The sequence below is a fragment of the Dreissena polymorpha genome, chromosome 15 (assembly GCF_020536995.1).
Source record: "Dreissena polymorpha isolate Duluth1 chromosome 15, UMN_Dpol_1.0, whole genome shotgun sequence".
Lineage (NCBI taxonomy): Eukaryota > Metazoa > Mollusca > Bivalvia > Myida > Dreissenidae > Dreissena > Dreissena polymorpha.
Genome location: NC_068369.1, coordinates 55,188,839 through 55,201,104, shown reverse-complemented (window position 1 = coordinate 55,201,104; position 12,266 = coordinate 55,188,839). Strand labels below are relative to the sequence as shown.

The 12,266-nt window shown below is 36.9% G+C and overlaps 2 long non-coding RNA genes across 2 annotated transcripts; one reads left to right on the top strand and one right to left on the bottom strand.

The window, feature by feature from the left end:
* Positions 1-185: 185 nt before the first annotated feature.
* Positions 186-812, bottom strand: LOC127860302 (uncharacterized). The gene is made up of 3 exons (XR_008039686.1): positions 700-812; positions 324-581; positions 186-243 (listed from the first exon to the last, which is right to left on the bottom strand). It is a non-coding gene; the product is annotated as an uncharacterized LOC127860302 (long non-coding RNA).
* Positions 813-4,840: 4,028 nt separating this feature from the next.
* LOC127860298 (uncharacterized) lies at positions 4,841-7,410 on the top strand. Its single transcript, XR_008039681.1, has 2 exons — positions 4,841-5,486; positions 5,644-7,410. It is a non-coding gene; the product is annotated as an uncharacterized LOC127860298 (long non-coding RNA).
* The last annotated feature ends 4,856 nt before the right edge of the window (positions 7,411-12,266 follow it).

Sequence of the window (12,266 nt, the reverse complement as noted above, 5' to 3'; positions counted from 1 at the left end):
CAGCTTGAGAGGAGTCGCCGTGTAGAGGTCTTCAGGCTTGGGAAGTATTTGAAATAAACGTCTCTTAACTGTCGCAGCACCTGCCAGGTTCTTTGGATTGGAGAACTGGTGGGCAAGGTGAGGTGGAACAGGTGGCAGCTGTCACGCGGAGACAATCTGCACAGCTGTTGGCAATGGCATGGTCGCTGTCATTGGGGGAACTTGCAGCCGGATGCCCTGCTCAAGAATGAGCAGCTCCTGACTCTGAAAGCAGACAAAATGGCCAAATAAGAACTGCAATACATACGATAGCAGTTTATGGTTATAATTATCACACTAATTACCTTCACTATGTCATTGTTCCACTTGCTCAGAGTGGCATTGTTGATGTTGAACAGTTGCAAGGCTGTCTTCTTCATGACCACCAGGCTGTCCAGCACCAGCTGACGGATGTTGCGTTAGGCCTGGGTCGCCAGGATCCAGCGGTCCTGCCTTTGTCCGCCTTGCTTTTCGGGGGATAAGGAGACACCGTAGAGCTTGACAATCAAGCATGCCATAATACTGATGGCATCTGGTTTCTGGGCTAGCCCTTCATTTTCACCCTGTATAGTTCGGAAAAGGAGTAATTATTGGTTTCAGAGTCAGAGTGTAAAAATATGCTTAAAAGTTCACTTATTGTACAATGCACTATATTACTGGGCAAACTATTTCGTTACAAACCTGTTCACTGTGTTTGTCGTCGGAACGACACTCAGCTTGTTCCTGGCTTTGTAGGGCGATGTCATCACCTTCATCAGCCTGGAACTATGGCGAGGACTAGGCACAGTGGGCTGCTTGTCGTAGTCGGTGAGCAGGTCCCAGAGTCGAAAACAATGTGAGACGTCTGGTCAGTTGTGAGAGACAGAGTCTGGGATCTCAGGGAGTACAGGTAGTCTGCTAGGTACTCCACCTGAGTGTAGCCTGGCACGCTGTCAACGAAAAAAATACTAACACACTTTACATAGACCAAATGTATAAACGCAACAATATAATATGGTTATATATATATATATATATCAAAATAATAATTACCAATGAAGATGGGTTTCCCTCTGTGCTGGTTGATGGCCTAGGAGAGCTGCACAAACAAGAGGCTGCAGCAGGTGGCGGACAAGCCGGGGCACTCTGGGTGGCACTGGGGGGAGGCGGTCTGACCGGAGTGGACGGCGCAGGCGAATGTCCTCAGAGCAAGTCCTGAGCAGACTGGGATCTACCGGTGGCTGAGTGGGGTCCTCCATCTCCTCTACCCCTTTATCTATCCCTTCGTCATCCAGGTCAACATATCCGTGAGGATTGGGCTCGAGGGCCCCTCCCACAGCATTGTCCTTGCCGAGCACATTGTCCAGTCCTATCTTCTCACCTGAAATTGGTAAAATGCATGTTGGACACTGAAAATACTAATGGCCTGCATGTTTGCTGACAGAGTACATGTATTTCACACGTACTGGTACTCACCTGTTAACTTTCTGGGTGGCCTGAGGTTAAGAATCAACTTACGGTCAAGCAACTGCTGACTGAGCTCACTGACTGCATCTGGCCAGAGTAGTTGCTGGCGCCAGTGGTCCCAAGCTCCCGGTCTTCATTCCACCGCATGAGTCTGCCCAGAAGGTACGTCTGGAAGCAGGTGTCCAAGGCTGTGGTGCCCAGGATGAACTTTGCCAGGTGGTTGTGGAAGGACTCCAAGGAGACCGAACTTAGAGCGCACCTTTACTTGCAAAATACCACCCCTGCCTTATTTGCCGTACCAGTCACAGTGTACAGCGAGATGCCCTCCAGGTCTTGTATGGTATTCGTGATCTCCATTCAGTCATCTGCATATTAATTCTGTCGATAAGATATACAATTTAATTGCCAAAAAATATCTTTATTTATTTTTGTTCCTTTCTGAAGAGGATTATTATGATATTAAATTGGTTGGGGATGAAGTGCAACAAACATATTTATGCCATCTGAAAACCCTTTATTAAATATTCTCAAAATTTTAAGTAGTAATATTGATTTCACAGAAAATTACTTAGGGGAGAAACAACTGTACATAATTTAAATTGTTTTTGACCTTCAATCATGAATGCATGGCTTGTCAGGAATGCACTTTTATCTCTCCAATTTAACCCATTCAGCCACATGCTTATCAGCCACTAATTAATTATCAATTGACTTTGCCTGAATTGTTCTGGTACAGTAGTATTCATTGATGCCTTTTGAAATGGTAATGTGATGATTGTGTAACAGGCTTGCAGCTTAAATGCCCCTAGTCCCTAGAAAAGGGCCCCAGCTGGGAGCTCACATCAAAGACCTTCAGACTGATAAGAGTGGACTGCAAATTGTTATGTCACACAGTATCGATGAACTCTCTATAAGGGACATTTTAGTTCAATCTTAATGAAACATGCTAAGAACATATGTTCCTATAATATCTTGATTTAGTTTGAAAATGATTCTGGTGCTCTGAAGAGCATGGTTTTCAGGGGCGAGCAAATTTTTTCCTGTGAACTTTATAATAATATTTATGTTTCATGAAGTACTTTTATGCGAGACTCAGGTGAGCACCTTAGGGCCCATGGCCCACTTGTTTTTCTTTAAAACAACATCACATCTAACACATTTTTGGATTGTTGACTTTCCAACAGCAAGGTGGCTGTGCCCGCTGATGTGTTCTTTCCTTCTGTCCCAGCCATAGCGTGCCAATGACAAATTTCCAAACAAAGTTAATTTAATTTTGATATGCAATAACCATCGTGATTTGCATTAAACATAATGTTAATGTACAGATGCTTGATTTTACATTTTAAAGGTAATGTCCTTGGTCATATTTTTTTATAAGTTTAAAAGCATTTAAAATATTAATTATTGCTGTAATTAATGGTAGTTGAAACGCTATGACTACAAAAAAAACAAAAAAAAATCATAAGCACACATTATCAGATTGTGTATTCACTATTTTAAATATTTATGGTTTTGGATGTTCAAAATACAAATGTAGTCTAGTTAGTATCTATCATAATTTGGCTTGTAATGGTTGCAAACGTTTGTCATATACAAGAAGTATACATTACACACTGTGCCAATCTATGTGCACTGAGAATACTGTTACAGACAGCAAAAAAGAAACAAACAACAATATCATTATATACTTGTTTTACCTGGGTATTTAAATACCTCGTCGTTCTTTTTTATATATAAAATCTGTACATATGTGTATGTATATAATTATGTGAATCAATTAACTGAGGCTACAGGATACCAGGTCTAGAAACATGGTCATCTTACCATATTGTTGTTAATTCTAACATGGGAACCAATTTGTATGACCCAATAGAGTGCGAGGCATTCTGCATTGCAATTGTCAGTCCATCAGAGCACACATGTACATCCTGAAACTTGTGTTTTACACTCCTTTTTAAATACTGGGTGATTTCAGATAACTTTTACGGTTGAATGACATTAATGTGTTGATGATCTTAAAAAAAGGACTTTGTACTGCAACCTTTTTGGCACTATTTACTGCACTCGTATGTCGTGCAGCATTGGGTGTCCATCATCAACTTTTATCTCTCCTCCCTCTCTTAGGTCTATGAATTATAATTTTTGTTGGTGAATAAATTCATGCACAAAGTTTTGAGTTAGTAGTATACACAACTGCTTTGTAATTGTGATATACATAAACTTTGTCACCAACAAAACTTTATGAATAACATCAGTAAAAACTCCTAAATCAACTCTTTTTGTTGCCTGTTTAGTGTGCATAATGTTGTTGTTGTTGCAAAATAAAATCATAGATTTACTGGTACTCTTAGATCATTTATACAGGTTTTTCATTTAGATTGTATACTATATATTATTTTGTGATTTTCTTACCCCAATGCTATGTATGCAAAATGTCAGTAAGAAAATTTATAGAGTCGCAAACATATGCCAAAAGTCTTAATTATAGTTTTGTTGTTAGTTTTAAACTAGTTTTTTTTACGTCATTTTTAAATGCAGATATGCTATATATCTATCTGCTAGTGAAACACACTAATTAACTCTACCTACACCAGCATGGTTGTTGATTTGTTGTGGCATTATTTTAAGTTGCCAGCTGGTAAAATAGAAAAGCAAACATCATTTTTATACGCCCGTCTATGACGGGACGTATTATGGTATACCCCGCGTCCGTCTGTCCGTCCGTCTGTCCGTCTGTCCGTCCGTCTGTCCGTCCGTCTGTCCGTCCGTCCGTCCGTCCGTCCGTCTGTTAATGTCGTACGCTACGTCAAATATCCTTTGACAGATTTTCTTCAAATTTTAACACAATCTTAATATTGATAAACCCTGATCCCCTTTCGTTTTTGACGGAATTCTGAATTGTCGTTCCAGAGTTATGGGACTTTGTTCGTCAAAATTTCGTGATTTCATTGAATGTCCTACTGTAGCTCAAATATCCTTCGATGGATTTTTTTCAAATTTCAACACAATCTTAATATTGATAAACCCTGATCCCCTTTCGTTTTTGACGGAATTCTGAATTGTCGTTCCAGAGTTATGGGACTTTGTTCGTCAAAATTTCGTGATTTCATTGAATGTCCTACCGTAGCTCAAATATCCTTCGATGGATTTTTTTCAAATTTTAACACAATCTTAATATTCATAAACCCTGATCCCCTTTCATTTTTGACGGAATTCTGAATTGTCGTTCCAGAGTTATGCGACTTTGTTCGTCAAAATTTCGTGATTTCATTAAATAAACTGAAGTAAAAAAATGATTCAAAGGGTTATTTATTACCTTACTACTTCATTGGCGAACGACGGGCGTATCATGCGCTCATGGCGCAGCAGTTTATTGGAATATGATAATTATGCCTTTTTGTAAGATTTTTTAAAAGCCACTCCCAAAGTACTCATGCCTGTTATTTTCTAGTTGTGCTTATTTAACACCTATTTTTTTGAATTTCGTTTAGTTTTTATGCAAACAAATGAAAGAATTTTTGTTGGTTTTAATACACTGCTTCAGAGGTTTTGATGCTAGGTGGTAGGAACACTTGGTTTATTGTGTTTGTTTGATTGCAGGGACTTGTTCACAGATTGAGAAAATTGTGTGCAGTAAATTCGACGGAGGAAAATAACACATGACTATGACAAAAGGTTGAAAATATACATTTTTTTTATTGATAGTCAAGAATCAAAATCTGGAAAATAATAAGGTGTGTCATCTTATGCTTCTAGATGTCCCAGGTTTCAAGTCACAGGGCAGACTCTTTTTAGCTCACCTGTCACGAAGTTGCGTGTGTCCGTCAAAAATTTGTTTGTGTAGACAGTAGAGGTCACAGTTTTCATCCAATCTTTATGAAATTTAGTCAAAATGTTTATCTTGATAAAATCTGGGTTGGGATTGTATTTGGGTCATCTGGGGTCAAAAACTAGGTCACTAGGTCAAAAACTAGGTCACATAATAGGTCAAATAATAGAAAAACCTTGTGTAGACAATAGAGGTCGCAGTTTTCATCCAATCTTTATGAAATTTGGTCAGAATCTTACTCTTGATAAAATCTGGGTTGGGATTGTATTTGGGTCATCTGGGGTCAAAAACTAGGTCACAAGGTCAAAAACTAGGTCAAATAGTAGAAAAACATTGTGTAGACAGTAGAGGTCACAGTTTTCATCCAATCTTTATGAAATTTGGTCAGAATGTTTATCTTGATAAAATCTGGGTTGGGATTGTATTTGTGTCATCTGGGGTCAAAAACGAGGTCACAAGATCAAATAATAGAAAAACCTTGTGTAGACAATAGAGGTAACAGTTTTCATCCAATCTTTATAAAATTTGATCAGAATGTTTATCTTGATGAAATCTGGGTTGGGATTGTATTTGGGTCACCTGGGGTCAAAAACTAGGTCACTAGGTCAAAAAATAGAAAAACCTTGTGTACACAATAGAGGTCACAGTTTTCATATAATCTTTATGAAATTTGGTCAGAATGTTTATCTTGCTGAAATCTGTGTTGGGATTGTATTTGGTTAGTAAGGCGAGCGATTCAGGGCCATCATGGCCTTCTTGTTTATCTTTATACTATTCAAAACTATTCAAATATTACATTGTTTTTGTTGTTTGCAAAATCATTTTATGACATTAAAAAAAAAGAATGGAAATATATGAACATGTCCTTTTAAGTTAAGATACAGTGAAAAATGATAAAAAGACTTATTATTTATTTTGATATTTTTATCTCATTGCCATAAGGTCATTTTTTGCTAAATTGATATTTGTATCTTGGTGTATTTAATACATGAAATAATTGAAGCATTAGAAGTATCACACATAAATGCATGTTTTTTTGTGTAAAAATGCTGAACCATTTTTGTATGCACCAGTATATTAGGAAGTGGATTTGGTCAGAAACAAAATGTTAATTTGTTTCATAAGTCATTATGCAGTACCCAGTGATGTGTTCTATTTGTAGAAGGCTTTGCTCATACATTATTATTATTATTATTCATATTACCATTATTATGATAATTATGGTTATAATTATTATTTATGATATGATTGCTATAATTATGATAGTTATTACCGTACATATTATTATTATTGTGTTGTTATGTTATTGTGTTCAAGAGAAGGTTCATAGATCAGTACACTGTGTTGATTTACACTGTTCAATGAGTTATACACTTATGTATAATCAAAGTGCTGGAGGCACTGAAGCTGTTCGCTATTGCATAATCTTAGACGCAACTCAGTTTTCACAATTATGTTATAGCTTTTTATATTACAATTTTGAAATGAACACAGCCCATTCAAATTTGTAAAGAGTTTGTCTTAAAGCACAGGTCGAGATGTGTGTGCACTGTTTATCCTCATATTTATGTTATAGAGATAACTTTGACAAAATAACAACAATATGTCTCTTTTTTTGCAATGGGTTGCTGCACTGGCAACCATCTTTAGAATTTTGGTTGCCTTGCTAAAGAATAACAAGCCTAGAATCATGTACATGTTGTGTTATTTGTATCTAATACATGATCTATTTTCTTTAAATTATTTAGCAACAATTTTGCCCACATGAGAGACTTTTAATGCATCATGTCTTGTTGTGAGCCGGAATTGAAACATTTCCTTGGCCTAATTGATCCACAGTCAACAGTTTGTATTCTATGTTTAATTGGATTGAGTTGTTCAAGCTTTGAAAAAGCTAGTTACCCTGCTTTTTAGCCCAACTGTAACCAACTTTTGACATTGAGTTTACTGGGCTTAAATATACTGGCCCCAGGCTAACAGGCAACCACTAAACCTGTAAGTTATTAATTATGTTAGATCTGACAGTGTATTGAACTCATTCAATTTGCAAGTCTGAAGACATTACAGGGACCTTTTCACGTTTTGTAAAATTGACAAAATTAAACGATTAAATAATTTTGAGAGTTCTGTTGTTGTTATTATATTTTTTCATACTACGATGATTGCTTATACATATACAGTGATTCATTTTGCCGTGCGTCCCGCGTCCCAGACGCACGTTTTTTCCTGGGGACGCATACTTTTCAAACATGTGCGTCTTCGGGACGCATTGTTAAAAAACTCCGATTTTCAACATCGTCAGTTTTACAAACCGATTTCGATTCGTGGAGATAACCGAAACACATGTCAACACCGTCTTGACTTATAGAACGGAAGTCATATCACTACATTCGGAATGTAAAACGCGTATTTCGATTGGTCGAAATATATAAATTATCCAATCAGTTACGGCGTTTTATTAATAGTTCGTTGGACGGTTACTTGACTGTCCCGGATGGTAAACAAAGAAAACGCCACCCAAAAAAGTTCTCAAAATCGATCCGCAACAATGTAAATTAACATCTTTCTTAAAAAACACCAGTTCCGCGGCCGAAGAACTCCAAAATGACACATCCAGCGTAGACATCAATGATAATATTGTTTCTAAAGAAAAATCGGAAAAGAAAAAAGATCGCAAATTTCAGTCCATGTGGCTCGGGCTATACTCTTGGCTTCGCTATGTTCTCAGTGAGAATAACGCCGATGATTACATGTTTTGTTCTGTGTGTACGGACTACAACAAGGTTAATGGTATGTCGAAATTAGTCAAATGTCAAAACTTTCAGCACTCCACTCTTTCAAGGCATGTCAGTTTGTCAGAACATAAGATGTGCATTGAAGCCCCATTACATAGAGAAAACATGGCTCAGTGTCAGCTTAAAAATGATCAAGGGAAGATAAAGCCATGAAGGTGTTGCTTAAATGCATCCACTGGATCTCGTCAGAGAATTTACCATTATCAAAATTCAAGTCTCTGATAAATCTGCTGCATGACCTTGAGGTTCCTGATGTCTTTGCTGCATTTTATGAAATTCGGCTTTAATGCATACTTTTTCTTGTTTATTTTGTGTAATTGTAACATATTTGATCAATATATTACAAATAAACACATGTAAAAAATTGTATATACCCGCTTTAAGTAAATGATTTGTAACGAATTTACAAAGACACAATCTGGGACCCATTGTTTTCAGATTGGACCCATTGTTTCAAAACATGCGAGTCCCAGGGACTCATTGATGTAGATTTCAAAATGAATCACTGCATATAATGTATAAAATACATCTCTCATTGTACGAGCAAGGATGGCCGAGTGGTATAAACGATAGACTTTTATTCCAGGGGTCAGTGGTTTGAGCCCAGTTGAGGGTAATTTTTTTGTTAATTTTATTCTTGCTTTTTTTTTAATGGAGCTTTTAAGATCCAATGTTTACATTGATCAATATTAAGCATTTAATGGCAAACTGTGAAAAGGTCCATTTTAGATGTTTACTAAAAAATGCCACAAGGTAAAAATTTAGAACTCATTGGTTGTTTATTATTTTTATTAAAAAGTGATTTTGTTTTTAATGCCTTGTCAGCGAGGTTACTTTGAAGTTATTATCACTTTTATCATCTTTTTTTTCAAATCATTAATAAAAAAGATAATTTAAGCTTCATTTTAGGAAAACAGGACTTAATGCATATGCACTAATTGTCATCCCAGTACCAGAGACTCTCTTAAAACGAAAAACACCATAAACTCAGAAAGTGTCATCCTTGATAAGCTTGTGCGCATTGCTAATCAGCATGCACAGGTTTATCTTATTTGACATGCAATTAGCCCCGTTTTCCTTGACAGCAGCCAATATTTACAGATTTCAATGATAAACTGGCCAATGTCGTCCCACAAACTGTTAAACACTAGACTGGCCAATGTCGTGGCACAAGCTGTTAAACACTATTGATTACATACACGCTGTCTGAAGTGTATCAGTGGTGAAGTATAAACAGGCAGTGGTGTTTGTTCCTAGCGTAGTAATGAGCAGACTGACTTGCAAAACTCCCTCTACATTAGTTGCTCGCAAGCGAAACCAACTAAAAATGCTGCAATCTTCATTTTAAAGCGTGTTTTATTGCAACCAAAATGAATTATCCTTGAAGCAATTTATTAAATTTTATTTGTGTGACTGATTGTGGTTTTCGCTCTGTCCGTCAGTCCGTCACACTTTTCTGGATCCTGCGATAACTTAAAAAGTTCTTCATATTTTTTCATAAAACTTGAAAATTCTATGTCAAAATGGACATTATGCACGTCATTTCATTTTACGTCAAAAATTCTGGTTGCTATGGCAACAAATAGACTAGAAATACTGCTGAAAATGGTGTTTTTTTGGATCCTGCGATAACTTTAAAAGTTCTTCATATTTTTCATGAAACTTGAGACATGGATCGATGGCAATATGGAAATTATGCAGGTCATTTCATTTTGTTTCTACGTCAAAACTTCTGGTTGCTATGGCAACAAATAAAATAAAAATTCTTACTGTTGGAATTTTTGACAATGGTGGAGCTGGTAGGGGATATACATGTATTTATATTGCTTGTTTTATATGAGACCGTGTTGTTCATGGCACTACCAATAGATATAACAAACAAAACTATATATTCTAGCATGCCGCTGCGGGAGGTCTGTAAACGAAGTCAAAGAAACGCAACGTTATCGTATGCCGTCGATTTGATTATGTGTTTCGCGTTATGGTTATCAACATATGAGCTGGGTCATGTGAACATTCTTCATATGTCATATGTGGCCTGCGCATTCGCACAGTCTGGTCAGGAGATACGCTGTAAAGTCGCGCAAGGTTTCATTGCCTTATTAGCGGACAGGGTAATTTCTGACCAGATTGTGCGGATACGCAGAATGGTCTGAAGCTACGCTGGTCGAATATGACATATGACCCATTTTCGCTCGACCAGACTCATTTGATCCGAAATGTTCTATAAATGCGTAGCAAGCATCCATAATTTTCAAATATACCAATTCTCATTAAATTATCAAATGAATGTTACAGACCTGTTGCGTCATCGTAAGAATATAATGCGAAACTATCTGCGTTTACAAAAGCCACTATTGAAATATTACGACCTTACCGCCGAATACATGTTACCACCGCATGGATATTTCCGGTCTTAAACGTGCATCCTGGTTATTAGAATTTGCGCTCATGTACTAGTGGGCATCAAGAATTCCATTTAATGTCAGAAATAAGTGCGCCAAACCGCTCAAGAGCATAAAAGTTGTTGTAATGTTCTATTGTTCTTAATTTTAAGTATGTATTAGTTGGCTGGACCCGTAAAGGGATAAGTTTATACAAGACCCAAAATGGATAGGTTTTTAACACGTTTATTCGCTATGACTATCTAAGAGGAACTACTAACGAAACAAGCATATGAAATACAGCAAGCAATATTATTGGCCGAGTCTGGCTGTAGGCGGGGCTTATCAGTAGGCGTTGCCAGACCGCTGATCATTACAGTTGTGCCTTAATTTCCTTCAATGCAATCCCGTATGCTTTTGAAAGTCGTTGCAGATTACAACTTCATGAACGTCGGCATCAATATACTAATTGTAAGGGACGCGGACACGCACACATGAGATCAAATCTTACAACAATAGATCTTTACACAGACGCAGCCATTCCGTACAACTTATTTTAAAATAGTAACGCCTCGTGAAAAATATAATTAGTATTACTATCATTAGTATTAATAATGACTTGCAGTTATCATTTGCGTGCCGATCATATATAATATATCTTGTATACTTTAAACTTTGTTTTAAATGATTATTTGATTTATTGCAATACAACATGATGGGAATTTTCATTCAATGCAATTACATAACTGATCGATGGTTAGAGTTTTTGTTGCATTTACATAACTGATCGATTTTGAGATTTTTTGTTAGGTTTAAACTTATATGTTCGCCGTTTTCGTCTATTCTAACCCAGTTTGTGTGGACCAGTGTAAGTCCTGTAGAAATCCTTTGACTCTGTCATTAGCTTCCACTAACGTAATGTACCCAAAAGGGACTAAATGTATGGGCTTATCTACAGTGGCATAGAGGTGACATTCACTTCTCTTTTTTAATTGCTCTCCTCTTTTTTCTATCTCGTGGCGGCGAGTTAGCTATGTTAGCTACTACTAGCAACAGCAGCAGTAGCAGTAGTAATAGTAGGAGGAGGAGAAGGAGGGGTAGCAGTAACAGCAGTAGCGATAGTAGTAATAGTAGTAATGGTAATGGTAGTAGTAGTAGTAGTAGTTGTAGTAGTAGTAGTAGTAGTAGTAGTAGTAGTAGTAGTAGTAGTAGTAGTAGTAGTAGAAGAAGTAGTAGTAGTAGTTGTAGTAGTAATAGTAGTAGTAGTAGTAGTAGTAGTAGTAGTAGTAGTAGTAGTAGTAGTAGTAGAAGTAGTAGTAGTAGTAGTAGTAGTAGTAGTAGTAGTAGTAGTAGTAGTAGTAGTAGTAGTAGTAGAAGTAGTAGTAGTAGTAGTAGTAGTAGTAGTAGTAGTAGTAGTAGAAGTAGTAGTAGTAGTAGCAGTAGCAGTAGTAGTAGTAGTAGTAGTTGTAGTAGTAGTAGTAGAAGTAGTAGTAGTAGTAGTAGTAGTAGTAGTAGTAGTAGTAGTAGTAGTAGTAGTAGTAGTAACAGCAGCAACAACAACAGGAGCAATAGTAGTAGCAGTAATAGTAGTACTCATAGTAGTATGTTATGTTATATCAGAGCCTTGCCTGCTTTGACCAGCTATATATATGCGTACAGAATATTACACATGTTACGCAAAATTTCATTGGCTGACTTACTCGGGATCTCAAGATAGCGAAAATTCTCTCCTCTTTTGTTTAATGCACTCTGCCTTTATTTACTGCACCGCTTTTTTTTAATTGTACGCCGCTT